The sequence below is a fragment of the Bos javanicus genome, chromosome 21, assembly GCF_032452875.1.
Source record: "Bos javanicus breed banteng chromosome 21, ARS-OSU_banteng_1.0, whole genome shotgun sequence".
NCBI classification, from domain to species: domain Eukaryota; kingdom Metazoa; phylum Chordata; class Mammalia; order Artiodactyla; family Bovidae; genus Bos; species Bos javanicus.
The window spans coordinates 49,653,005-49,666,286 of NC_083888.1; positions in this window are offsets into that span (position 1 = coordinate 49,653,005).

The following is a 13,282-nucleotide window of genomic DNA, read 5'->3' on the forward strand; positions in this document are numbered from 1 at the left end:
GGACTCAACGACCGAATTAGAGTCCATGAGTATTAGTTTTTCTCTTCTGTTTCCTAATTATATCTTTATGCTCTATGTTCTAGTGGAGATTTTTATATTGCCTCTTATATTAACAGCTTGTCTCTTATCTGGGGCCATTTTATTTTATTTTAGTTCAGTACTTACATATATTAATTTCTTATAATATTTTGTTCTCTTATTGCTGTTTTCTCCTAGTAGTCTGTACTTAATTTGGTGATGGTTTAGTCTCTAAGTCGTGTCCAACTCTTGCTATCCTATGGACTGTAGCCTGTCGGGTCCTCTGTCTAGGAGAATCTTCAGACACGAATACTGGAGTAGGTTGCCATTTCCTTCTCCAGCAGATCTTCCTGACCCAGGAATCAAACCCAGGTCTCCTGCATTGCAGGTAGATTCTTTACTGACTGAGCTTAATTTATAGATATGTTGTCTTCTTAAATATCACTTATGTGAGTAATTTGAATGGATTTAAAGTTTACCTTTTGAAATATTTTCCCTTAGGTGATATTACCGTCATGACAATGACATTTCATTCAATCTGTATAACTGCTATGTCTTTCATCTATAGTACCCCTGTTTGTAATTGACAGAAAAGAAAGGAAAAATAGAAGAGGGCCCCTTTGTCATGGTGTTTATTCTGTGGTATTAACATTACTGTGACCTTAAGAAGTCATTCAGATTATTGAAAGCCAAATAGCAAAATAATCAAATTTTTCTCATCAGCTAGTAATTCTTGAGTAAATACATTCTGCTCTATTAAAAAAACAAAAGTTCATCTTTCTTATCTTGGGAATTAGTTCTGTTTGTCTGTATTAATCTTTCTCATTTAAAAAAATAATCAAATAAATACATTGATTTATAGAAGTGGCTGGTACCGTTTCCATCTACAAAAGATTAGGATTGGTTTCGTAACAGGCCCCCTTGATATAGAAGGGTGACTGCAAATTGGCATAAGTTAACAGATGATGCTAAGTGGTTGGATTCCATTTCAGGCATTTGGGTAGGTTACATATAGGCAGGCTTTTTCTTTTTTGCCTCCCACTGTTGCCAAAATAAGGAGTGCTTTTACTCTGGCAGCAGAGATATTTGAAGTTTTCCCTCTTGGGTAGAGCTTCCTTTATTCTATTTGTTTCGCCTTTCTCTTAAAATAGTTATAATAGGAATCTCCAGTAGATTTCTCATATCTTTGAGGATATGTTTCTGTAAGCCTTGGTGTGCATAGTTGAAAGAAGGAGTGACCCGAGTGACCCAAGTTTTTCAGTCAGACAAGCCGCATTTCAAGTACTCAATGCTCAAACTAAATCAGATAGTACAGTGATAGAACTTTGCCATCATTTCAGGAAAATCTGTTGAGCAGCACTGGCCTAGTCTTCACTGATCTAGTCAATTCAGTTAATTCCATGATATTGTGACATAAGTGTAGACATATACAATAATGATATAATTTTCAATTTTTTTAATTTGTTTTTTAATCACATCATAAAGATAGTAAAAAATTAACATCATATATTCTTAGGGCTTATTCAGGCATAAACATTTTTCCTCTACTGGATTAGTCCAGTGTAGCATATGATAGACGAATAAAATTGAAGTTGTTGTTATAATCCAATTAAATTACATGAGTATAATGATATTGAAAACTAAATTAGATTTACTCATTTATATCTTAAGATTAGTATATAAACAAACACTGAATAAATAAAGCTAGAAAGTATACTTGTTACTATAAAAGGAAAGCTTTCCAAAGGAGAGTCACTCATTGATCAACTACTGGAAACAAGAATCCTATGGCAGTTACTTTAAGAAAAGACATTGCATAAAAATATATGGTATGGATATTATGCAGCCATAAAAAAGGATGAAAAATGCCATTTGCAACAACATATATGAACTTAGAGGCTATCATACTGATTGAAGTAAATCAAACAGAAAGACAAATGCCATATGATATCACTTATATGTGGAATCTAAAAAAATGACAAAAAGAAACTTATTTACAAAATATAAATAGACTCATGGACATAGAAAACAAATTGATGGGTGCCAAAGGAGAAAGAAGGGGAGGATAAATTAGAGATTTGGGATCAACAGAGGCTAAAATAAACAACAAGGACTTACTGTATAGCACAGGGAACTATATTCAAACTTAAAATGAAAAAGAATCTGAAAAACGTATATGTTTAACTGAGTCACTGAACAACCTGAATTGTTGCAAATCAATTATACTTCAATTTTTAAGAAAGTGTACATCATGGATTATTATAGATCACATCCAAACTAGTAAAAAGCAGGTAAAGGATGAGTATCATCAATTTAGCAAAACATATCAATATTACACTATTAAATAAGTTGGTATGAGGAAAGAGTATCTTTAAAATATGAAATTTTCATAATGTGATAATCCCAAAGTAAAAATTTAGTTTAAATACTTTGGATAAAAAGTTCATATAAAGCAAGTGGGTTAAGAAATTATATGAAAGAAATAACAGTTGAATACCTAAAGCATAGTGGTTCTGGCAGGAAATTAATTTAAACAAAATGTTGAGAGGGTTTTAAAGTTTGCCTTGAAATCAAGCAAAATATATTGCTTGGTATAAACAACATAGTTGCATAAAAATTCCCATAATTGTAGGATTAGTCTTCCAGTATATACTGCATATTTTATCTGTGCTAAATATTATTATTTAATATAATACCTACAAGGCAACTATCTTGTTAAGAAAGAGATATTTACCAGAATTAACTTTCTATTTTAACTTTATTTTAAAATTTAAATCAAATTTTCTAAAATAAAAATGATCTCAGAATAGCTAATTATTGATAGCATTGTCCTTTATCTTACTTTTCTTCTTTTGTTAGCAGTTTTTATTTTGAAAGGCATTAACAGAAGAATACAAAAAAGAATGGTGTGATGAGAGTTTTGTATATACTACGTTTGTTTAACAATTGCTGATATTCTAATTAACAAACATTCCTTTAATCTCCTACCTTTGTTGAAATTTCTGTGATTGTTTCAAAATATTATTTTTAAGCTTTTACTTTTTTAAACAAGAACATTGCATCTGATTTTTTTCTTTCTCTCTCAGAGTCCACAAACCCTTTTTATATGACTGATTTTTGGAGACACCAGACTAATGGCCTTATAAAATGTCTTGAAAAGAAGAAAGTGTTAGTTACTCAATTGTGTCTGACTCTTTGGGACCCTATGTGCTGTAGCCACCAGGGAAATCTGGGTTTCCTGCATGGCAGGCAGATGCTTTACCTTCTGAAAATGTCTTACAGGAGTGTTTTCTTATGGTGCTGGTCAACTTGTTCCTTCATCCACCACATTTGCAAAATAGTAGGATTTTTATTTGTAGGCCAGTGGAAATAGACTGACAGAGTCAGCTTGCTTATCTTCATTGAGTTACTTTTTCATTTGGCTCCTGAGGATCTTTTTTTCTTGCAACCCCTGGTACATATGCTTTTTAGTTGTAATCCAGTATTTCTCTGCACTGATAGCAGAAGTGTGAGACAGAGGGCAGAGTTGTCATCTCATTCTAACCCATATCTTTTTCACAAAATGTTTTATAACTCATTTTTCTTTATTGAAATTTGTGCATTCTATTATGCACAAATTCTTCATAAAATGTCTTGAGAAAAAAGCCTCTTGGTCAATTAAAAAAAGTGGAGTTTGATGAGATCTTTCTTCTCCACTGCCGTTCCTTTTCCATCCTTCTTCCATTGTCATTAGATCCATTCTCCCCTTACCTCTAAATCACACATGCATAATAATCCACTAGACTGGATCACTGGCCCAGTGAACACAACTAGAACAACTAATGTGAAATTGTAACAACAAATACTCAAATTTCTATCCACAACCTCCAACATTTTTTGTTCTCTCTATTCTTTACTTTCACTTCAAATGCAAGTGCTATCAAAATCTTTATTGAGATGTAACTAACATATAACATTGTATAATTTATGATGCATAGCATGTCGATTTGATACATTTATATATTGCAATATGATAACCCCAGTAGAGCTAGCCAACATGTCCAATATGTCACATAATTATTGTTTCTTTTTTATGTTAAAAACATTTAAGATTGTGTCTCTTAGCAACGTCCAGTTATATACAGTATCATTTACTGTAATTGCAATGTTGCACATCACATTAGACTCTCAGAATTTACTTATCTTCTAACTTTAAGTTTGACCAACATCTTTCCTTTTCCCCCAATCCCCATCCCTTGGTAAACACCATCCTACTTTCTTTACGAGTTCAGCTTTTTTAGATTCCATGTAAAAGTGATATCAGGTAGTATTTATCTTTGTCTGACTGATCTCACTTAGTATAATGCCCTTAAAATCTATCCTTGTCGTCTCTCTCAGTATCAAACTATCCCTATTTTTACTTCTTTCCCTTTATCCTCTGTGTGTTCATCATAAGTTTTATTGCTTTTGCTGCCTTTCTAATTCATCAGTTCTCTAACCTAACATCCAAGAGCAACACTGTCACCCACAATATCTGTCCATGTTTGTAGGCCGCAGAGCACAACTATAGGCAATCACAGACCCATAGATTGGCAACCCTCTCTATGTATTCACTCAACTAGATTAATTCACCAGGCAATTCTTTTTGCCCCTGATGTAAACAAAACAAACAAAATCAACCAAAGAAACAATAACAACAAAAGGAGAAAGCAAATGGAAAATTTTCTCTTCTTCATAACAACTATTCACTCATTTACTATAATTCTCAGACTCTATTCATATTTGTTCAATTTTAGCAGATACATTGTACTTATGGCTTCATGGTGAGAAAAGTATACCTTTTGTGTGAATTTGCTTCTCCAGCTTGCAATTGTAGCTATAGCCTCTAGAGTATTCTATTCTTTCAGGGACTCCATATACATTCTCTTCAATATCCTCAAACCTGCCTCCTCTGACTCCTATCGTAGAACCTATAAATCCCAATTTCTCAAACTATTTTTGCCTTCAGTTATTCAAAGAATATTTGTTAGAGACCAGCTCCAAGTCAGGATCCCTGTCATCATAGTGACTTAATATTCAGTGTTGTACAGAGCCAAACTTTCTACTTCTGTAGGACATATCAATGTACACACACACACACACACACACACATACAAGAAAATATGAGAATCTTGTTATTTACCACTTTTCCTTTATCTACAATCTGACAAGTTTCTAGGAGATGACCTTTTGTTACATTATCGAATTATTAAAACTTCAAGTTTTTGTTAACATAGAAATGACCTTGGAGAGATAGTAAAATATCAATAAGTGTATCAGCTAGTAACATTTAAAATACTTTTAAGAAAACTTTTTATAGTAATGAATATAATTTGGGAGATGTTTCTGCAGGGGGTTTCATTAGAGATTTCATTGTCAGGTAGGAGAGAGACTCCTTTGCTACACAATATTGCTCAGCCTGGGCCTGGTCAGTGCCAGTACCATAAATAAGTGTGCAGAAAGGGTGAGCAGGAGATAAATAGGAACCTCAAGGATGTCAATAAATGGACTCCTGTTATATTATAGATTTACTCAGGTCACGTTCAACCCTGAATGGATTTGGTATTCATTGCCTGTATCAATATCTCCTGAGGCATTGTATAAAGTTCAGATTTCTAGACCCAACATCAGGTCTGTGGAGCTAAATTTCTTAAGTGTAGGACTTGGGAAATCTGTATTTTTAACCAGCTCCCCTGGGCTTTTTATGTATTCTGAGTTTTGAGAACCACTGCAGGAAGAGGTTAACATGATAAATAGTAAGACATTTAGATTTAGTCACTGTTTATGAAAATTGTGTTCGCCACTTACATTCTCAACATTTACCTCACCATTTTTCAGGTAAATAGTTTCAGTTCTGTCATGGTGATCAACATTAGCCATTAATTTATACCATTGTTTGGATGTTTGAAAAATGAAACAAATTATATGTGTGTGATTAGTATTCATTTTACCAATCATAAATTTGTTTAGGCATGCCATTAACCTGCTAGAATTTTGTTTAAATGGTAACACCTACTTACTATTCATAGTGGCATTAGTTCTGATTTTAGAAGACATTGAGCAATAGTATTATAATGAAAATTAAGCAATTTTAGGTACTGCCAAAGTAGCATTCTGAAAAAGGCAAATAATTCCTAATAGTTGAGTTCTCAAGTAATAATAATTTTTAAAATCTATGTTATTTAAGCTTCATTTGAATATCCACATTTTGAAATTTTAAATGGAGCTATTACAATTCAATTGAAAGCTAAGTTATAAAACTTCATTTTGTGTCAATAGCTTGGAAAAAAATAGATAAATTCAATACAAATACTTGCTATAGAATCACAGCTTCTATGTGAACATTTATAACTGTAAAATACTAGAAGCTATGTTGAAAAATGATCAATTCAAGATCCAAAGGAAAAGAAACCAAGTGCAACATAGTCCATTTTAATAGTTTGCTTTAAAAAGTATAATTTATGAGAGAATGTTTCCATGAACATAGGTTAAGAAAGTATTCTTAATAGAACACAAAAGTGCATGAACTGGAAAGAGATATATTGTAACTAAGATATTTTCATTAATTGACACCATTAAGGTAGTGGCTAAATTGCAAGCTATATAACGGGCAATATATTTCCATGATTTACAACCAACAAAGAGCTTAGAAAACATAAAAAGTGAAAGTGTTAGTTGCTCAGTCATGTCCCAGTTCTTTGCAACCCCATGAACTGTAGCCAGCCAAGCTCTACTGTCCAAGGAATTCTCCAGGCTAGAATACTGCAGTGGGTAGCCATTCCCTTTTCCAGGGGATCTTCCCAATCCAGAGATCAAACCCAGGTCTCCCAGATTGCAGATTTTTTACCATCTGAGCCACCAGGGAAACCCTAGAAAGCATAGAGAACTTACATAAATCAAAAGGTAGAAAGAAACTAGTTCACAAAATGGGCAAAAGAATTCAATGGACAGATAGCATTAGCAAATAGATACATGAAGATATGTTCAATTCTTTAGTCATCAGAGAAATCCAAGCTGGAATTACAGTGAAATAACACTGCACATGCAACTGAATGGTAAAAAAATATGGCACAAATGAATAAATACATGAAAAATTAAAATAGACAGTGGTGAATATAGGCAAGAATGTGAAGCAATAGCAAATCTCATACTCTGTAGGTGATACTATCAACTGGTATAAAATTCTACCAAACTGTAATAATGTAAACTAGTTCAACTTCTTTGGAAAATTATCAGTATCTTCTGAAACTAAAAGTTATATATTGCTTTACTTCCCTGGTGGCTCAGACAGTATCTGCCTGCAGTGTGGGAGACCTGGATTTGATCCCTGGGTTGCGAAGATCCTCTGGAGGAGGGCATGGCAACTCACTCCAGTATCCTTGCCTGGAGAATCCCTATGGACAGAGGAGCCAGGGGGCTACAATCCATGGGGTCGCAAAGAGCTGGACATGACTGAACCAGTAAGCACACAGCTTACTAATGTTACTGTACTCAAGTCTGGCTGCTTGCCACTCAAAAGTCAATACTCAAGAAGCATGTGTTGGTAGGAAGGAATGGTTGCTTTAGTTAGAATGTTAGCAATCTGGGGAGAAGGCATACTAGTGTTCCCCAAAACCAGCTCCCAAGATTCTGCTCAGCCATGACAGTTTTCAAAGAGAAAAAAAAGGGCAGTAATTTCCGTTAATCATTGAGGCAAAAGATTAAGATCAGCATCATTTTTTGTGCGTGCAGGCTGGCTGAATCATCAAGCTATTTCTTCAGTTAGTGTTTTGCCTCTGTGGTCTGCCTGCAGGATTGCTAAGGGGCTGATGGGGATTGACAACTAGTCATTGTTTAAACTTTATTCTTCAATCCTACTTTTTTTATCTAGGAAAGAATCAAAAGTTAGGCAAGTATTATGTGCCTTTAGCAGAGCATAAATCAGGAGTTAGGTTAAATGTTACCTCAGATCAGATCAGTCACTCAGTCGTGTCTGACTCTTTGCGACCCCATGAACCACAGCAGGCCAGGCCTCCTTGTCCATCACCAACTCCCAGAGTTCACTGAGACTCACGTCCATTGAGTCAGCGATGCCATCCAGCCATCTCATCCTCTGTCGTCCCCTTCTCCTCCTGCCCCCAATCCCTCCCAGCATCAGTCTTTTCCAATGAGTCAACTCTTCGCATGAGGTGGCCAAAGTACTGGAGTTTCAGCTTCAGCATCATTCCTTCCAAAGAAATCCCAGGGCTGATCTCCTTCAGAATGGACTGGTTGGATCTCTTTGCAGTCCACGGGACTCTCAAGAGTCTTCTCCAACACCACAGTTCAAAAGCATCAATTCTTCAGCGCTCAGCCTTCTTCACAGTCCAACTCTCACATCCATACATGACCACAGGAAAAACCATAGCCTTGACTAGATGAAACTTTGTTGGCAAAGTAATGTCTCTGCTTTTGAATATGCTATCTAGGTTGGTCATAACTTTCCTTCCAAGGAGTAAGCGCCTTTAATTTCATGGCTGCAGTCACCATCTGTAGTGATTTTGGAGCCCCCCAAAATAAAGTCTGACACTGTTTCCACTGTTTCCCCATCTATTTCCCATGAAGTGGTGGGACCGGATGCCATGATCTTCATTTTCTGAATGTTGAGCTTTAAGCCAACTTTTTCACTCTCCACTTTCACTTTCATCAAGAGGCTTTTGAGTTCCTCTTCACTTTCTGCCATAAGGGTGGTGTCATCTGCATATCTGAGGTGATTGATATTTCTCCCAGCAGTCTTGATTCCAGTTTGTGTTTCTTCCAGTCCAGCGTTTCTCATGATGTACTCTGCATAGAAGTTAAATAAGCAGGGTGACAATATACAGCCTTGATGTACTCCTTTTCCTATTTGGAACCAGTCTGTTGTTCCATGTCCAGTTCTAACTGTTGCTTCCTGACCTGCATACACATTTCTCAAGAGGCAGATCAGGTGGTCTGGTATTCCCATCTCTTTCAGAATTTTCCACAGTTTATTGTGATCCACACAGTCAAAGGCTTTGGCATAGTCAATAAAGCAGAAATAGATGTTTTTCTGGAATTCTCTTGCTTTTTCCATGATCCAGCTGATGTTGGCAATTTGATCTCTGGTTCCTCTGCCTTTTCTAAAACCAGCTTGAACATCAGGAAGTTCAGGGTTCACATATTGCTGAAGACTGGCTTGGAGAATTTTGAGCATTACTTTACTAGCGTATGAGATGACTGCAATTGTGCGGTAGTTTGAGCATTCTTTGGCATTGCCTTTCTTTGGGATTGGAATGAAAATTGACCTTTTCCAGTCCTGTGGCCACTGCTGAGTTTTCCAAATTTGCTGGCATATTGAGTGCAGCACTTTCACATCATCATCTTTCAGGATTTGGAATAGTTCAACTGGAATTCCATAACCTCCACTAGCTTTGTTCGTAGTGATGCTTTCTAAGGCCCACTTGACTTCACATTCCAGGATGTCTGGCTCTAGGTCAGTGATCATACCATCGTGATTATCTGGGTCGTGAAGATCTTTTTTGTACAGTTCTTCTGTGTATTCTTGCCATCTCTAATATCTTCTGCTTCTGTCGGGTCCATACCATTTCTGTCCTTTATTGAGCTCATCTTTGCATGAAATGTTCCTTTGGTATCTCTGATTTTCTTGAAGAGATCCCTAGTCTTTCCCATTCCGTTGTTTTCCTCTATTTCTTTGCATTGATCACTAAAGAAGGCTTTCTTATCTCTTCTTGCTATTCTTTGGAACTCTGCATTCAGATGCTTATATCTTTCCTTTTCTCCTTTGCTTTTCGCTTCTCTTCTTTTCACAGCTATTTGTAAGGCCTCCCCAGACAGCCATTTTGCCTTTTTGCATTTCTTTTCTATGGGAATGGTCTTGATCCCTGTCTCCTGTACAATGTCACGAACCTCATTCCATAGTTCATCAGGCACTCTATCTACCTAGTGATCTCATTTTTATAATTAAGGTTTAAGGGGAACAGAAATGGACAAACTGGAAAGGGGCAAAAGAGTTGCTTTCACTAAAGCATATCACTCCCAGATACACATACACCACAAAAGTGCACATATCTGTGCCATACAACACATATGCCAGAATGTTTGTGGTGGCTTTATTTGTAATAGCTTCCCATTGGAGACCAAGCAGAATTCCATAAACTATAAAATAAGTTGTGATACAGGTATCTGTCAGAGAAATTGTGAGTTCTGTCTCTTACCATCACGGTAAGCAAATATCACAATAAAGTGAGTCACATGAGTCTTTTGGTTTCTCAGTTTGTATGAAAGTAATGTTTATACTATATTGTAGACTGTGAAGCATGCAAGAGTTTTGTCTAATCAATGTACATACCTTAATTTAAAATATTTTATTGCTAAAAAAGGGCTAACTGTCATCCGAGTCTACAGAGTCATAATTGTTTTCTGTGTGGGTGAAGGGCTTGGCCTCAATGTTGATGACCACCGACTAGCTTGAGTGGTGGTTGCTGAAGATTGGGGTGGCTGTTGCAATTTTTAAAAATAAGATAACAATGAAGTTTGCTGCATTGATTGACTTTTTCTTTCTCTTGAACACTTAGAGGCCTTTGTATAGTTATTAGTCAGCCTAATTCCAATATTGTTATGTCACAGGGAATTGGAAGGACCAAGGAGAGGGTGAGAAACTAGGGAATAGCTGGGCAGTGGTGCAGTCAGAACACATACAACATTTACCAGTTAAGGTTGTCCTCGCTTGGGTGAGATTCCTGGTGCCCCCAATCACAACAGATCACATCAAAGATCACTGACTGCAGATCACCATGATGAATGTAATAGTTGTGAGAAAGTTTGAACACTGCAAGAATTATCAGAATATGACGCAGAGACACAGAATGGGCAACTGCTATGGAAAAATGGAGGCAGCAGACTTAGGGCAGGTTTGCCACAAACTTTCAATCTGTAAAGGAAAAAAAAAAAACAATATTTATGAAATGCTACAAATCAAAATCAAAGGACAATAAAATGAGTAACTCTGTATATTCATAGAATGAATACTATGCAACTATGAAAACTTAAAAAAAAACTATGAATCTCACAAGGAAAATAATGAGCAAAAGAAAATGCATCTCAGTACAATACAACCATTCACTTATTTGTACATTTTTCCTATTAAACTGTACTTTAATAAAAAGATAAATAATTTAGCCCATGATATGATTATTATAGTGAAACTCAACAAATGTAGTCCAGATGCAAAGAATTTCATCAACAAATTGGACTGAACAAGTTTTAAGTTTGTGGTACAATTAGTAAAACAACTTTCTCATTGCCTGAGGAGGTCCCACAATTCAGTTCAGTTCGGTCACTTAGTCGTGTCCAACTCTTTGCGATCCATGGATTGCAACACACCAGGCCTCCTTGTCCATCACCAACTCCCAGAGTTTACTGAAACTCATGTCCATTGAGTCAGTGATGCCATCCAACCATCTCATCCTCTGTTGTCCACTTCTCCTCCTGCCCCCAAATCCCTCCCAGCATCTGGGTCTTTTCCAATGAGTCAGCTCTTCGCATCAGGTGGCGAAAGTATTGGAGTCCTTCCAATGAATATTCAGGACTAATTTCCTTGAGGGTGGATCTCCTTGCAATCCAAGGGACTCTCAAGAGTCTTCTCCAATACCGCAGTTCAAAAGTATCAATTCTTTGGTGCTCAGCTTTCTTTATAGTCCAGCTCTCACGTCAATATATGACTACTGGAAAAAACATAGCTTTGACTAGACAGACCTTTGTTGGCAAAGTAATGTTTCTGTTTTTTAATATGCTGTCTGCTGCTGCTGCTGCTGCTGCTGCTAAGTCGCTTTAGTCATGTCTGACTCTGTGCGACCCCATAGATGGCAGCCCAACAGGCCCCGCTGTCCCTGGGATTCTCTAGGCAAGAACACTGGAGTGGGTTGCCATTTCCTCCTCCAATGCATGAAAGTAAAAAATGAAAGTGAAGTCGCTCAGTCGTGTCCGACTCTTAGCGACCCCATGGACTGCAGCCTACCAGGCTCCTCCGTCCATGGGATTTTCCAGGCAAGAGTACTGGAGTGGGGTGCCATTGCCTTCTCCCAATATGCTGTCTAGGTTGGTCATAACTTTTCTTCCAAGGAGCAAGGGTCTTTTAATTTCATGCTGCAGTCACCATCTGCAGTGATTTTCAGTTCAGTTCAGTTCAGTTCAGTCACTCAGTTGTGTCCTACTCTTTGTGACCCCATGAATCGTAGCACACCAGGCCTCCCTGTCCATCACCCACTCCCTGAGTTTACCCAAACTCATGTCCATCTAGTTGGTGATGGCATCTAGCCATCTCATCCTCTGTCATCCCCAATGCAGTGAGTTTAGACCTCCCCAAAATAAAGTATGTCACTGTTTCCACTATTTGCCATGAAAGTGATGGGACCAGATGCCATGATCTTAGTTTCCTGAATGTTGAGTGCTAAGCCAACTTGTTTACTCTCCTCTTTCACTTTCTTCAAGAGGCTCTTTAGTTCTTCTTTGCTTTCTGCCATAAATGTGGTGTCATCTGCATATCTGAGGTTATTGATGTTTCTCCTGGTAATCTTGATTCCAGTTTGTGCTTCATCCAATCCAGCATTTCTCATGATGTACTCTGCATATAAGTTAAATATGTGGAGGTCCCACATATAATTTAAAACAATATAAAATAATGTGAAGTGAAGTGAAAGTCGCTCAGTCGTGTCTGACTCTTTGTGACCCCATGGACTATATAGTCCATGGAATTCTCCAGGCCAGAATACTGGAGTGGGTCACCTTTCCCTTCTCCAGGAAATCTTCCCAACCCAGGGATCAAATCCAGGTCTCCCACATTACAGGTGGATTCTTGATCAGCTGAGCCACAAGGGAAGCCTAAAATAATGTTAAATAAAAAGATTATAGGGAGAAGGCAATGGCACCCCACTCCAGTACTCTTGCCTGGAAAATCCCATGGATGGAGGAGCCTGGTGGGCTGCAGTCCATGGGGTCGATAAGAGTCAGACACGACTGAGTGACTTCACTACCCAGTGTTCTTGCCTGGAGAATCCCATAGACGGAGAAGCCTGGTAGGCTGCAGTCCATGGGGTCGCACAGAGTCAGATACGACTGAAGCGACTTGGCAGCAGGCAGCAGCAGCAAAGTTCTCAGAACACATGTGTATCCTGCTTTAGTAAAATATTGTCCAATTCACAAAATGTTTATTGAATTCTTAAATGTGCATGAGGCACTTTGATAGGGAAAA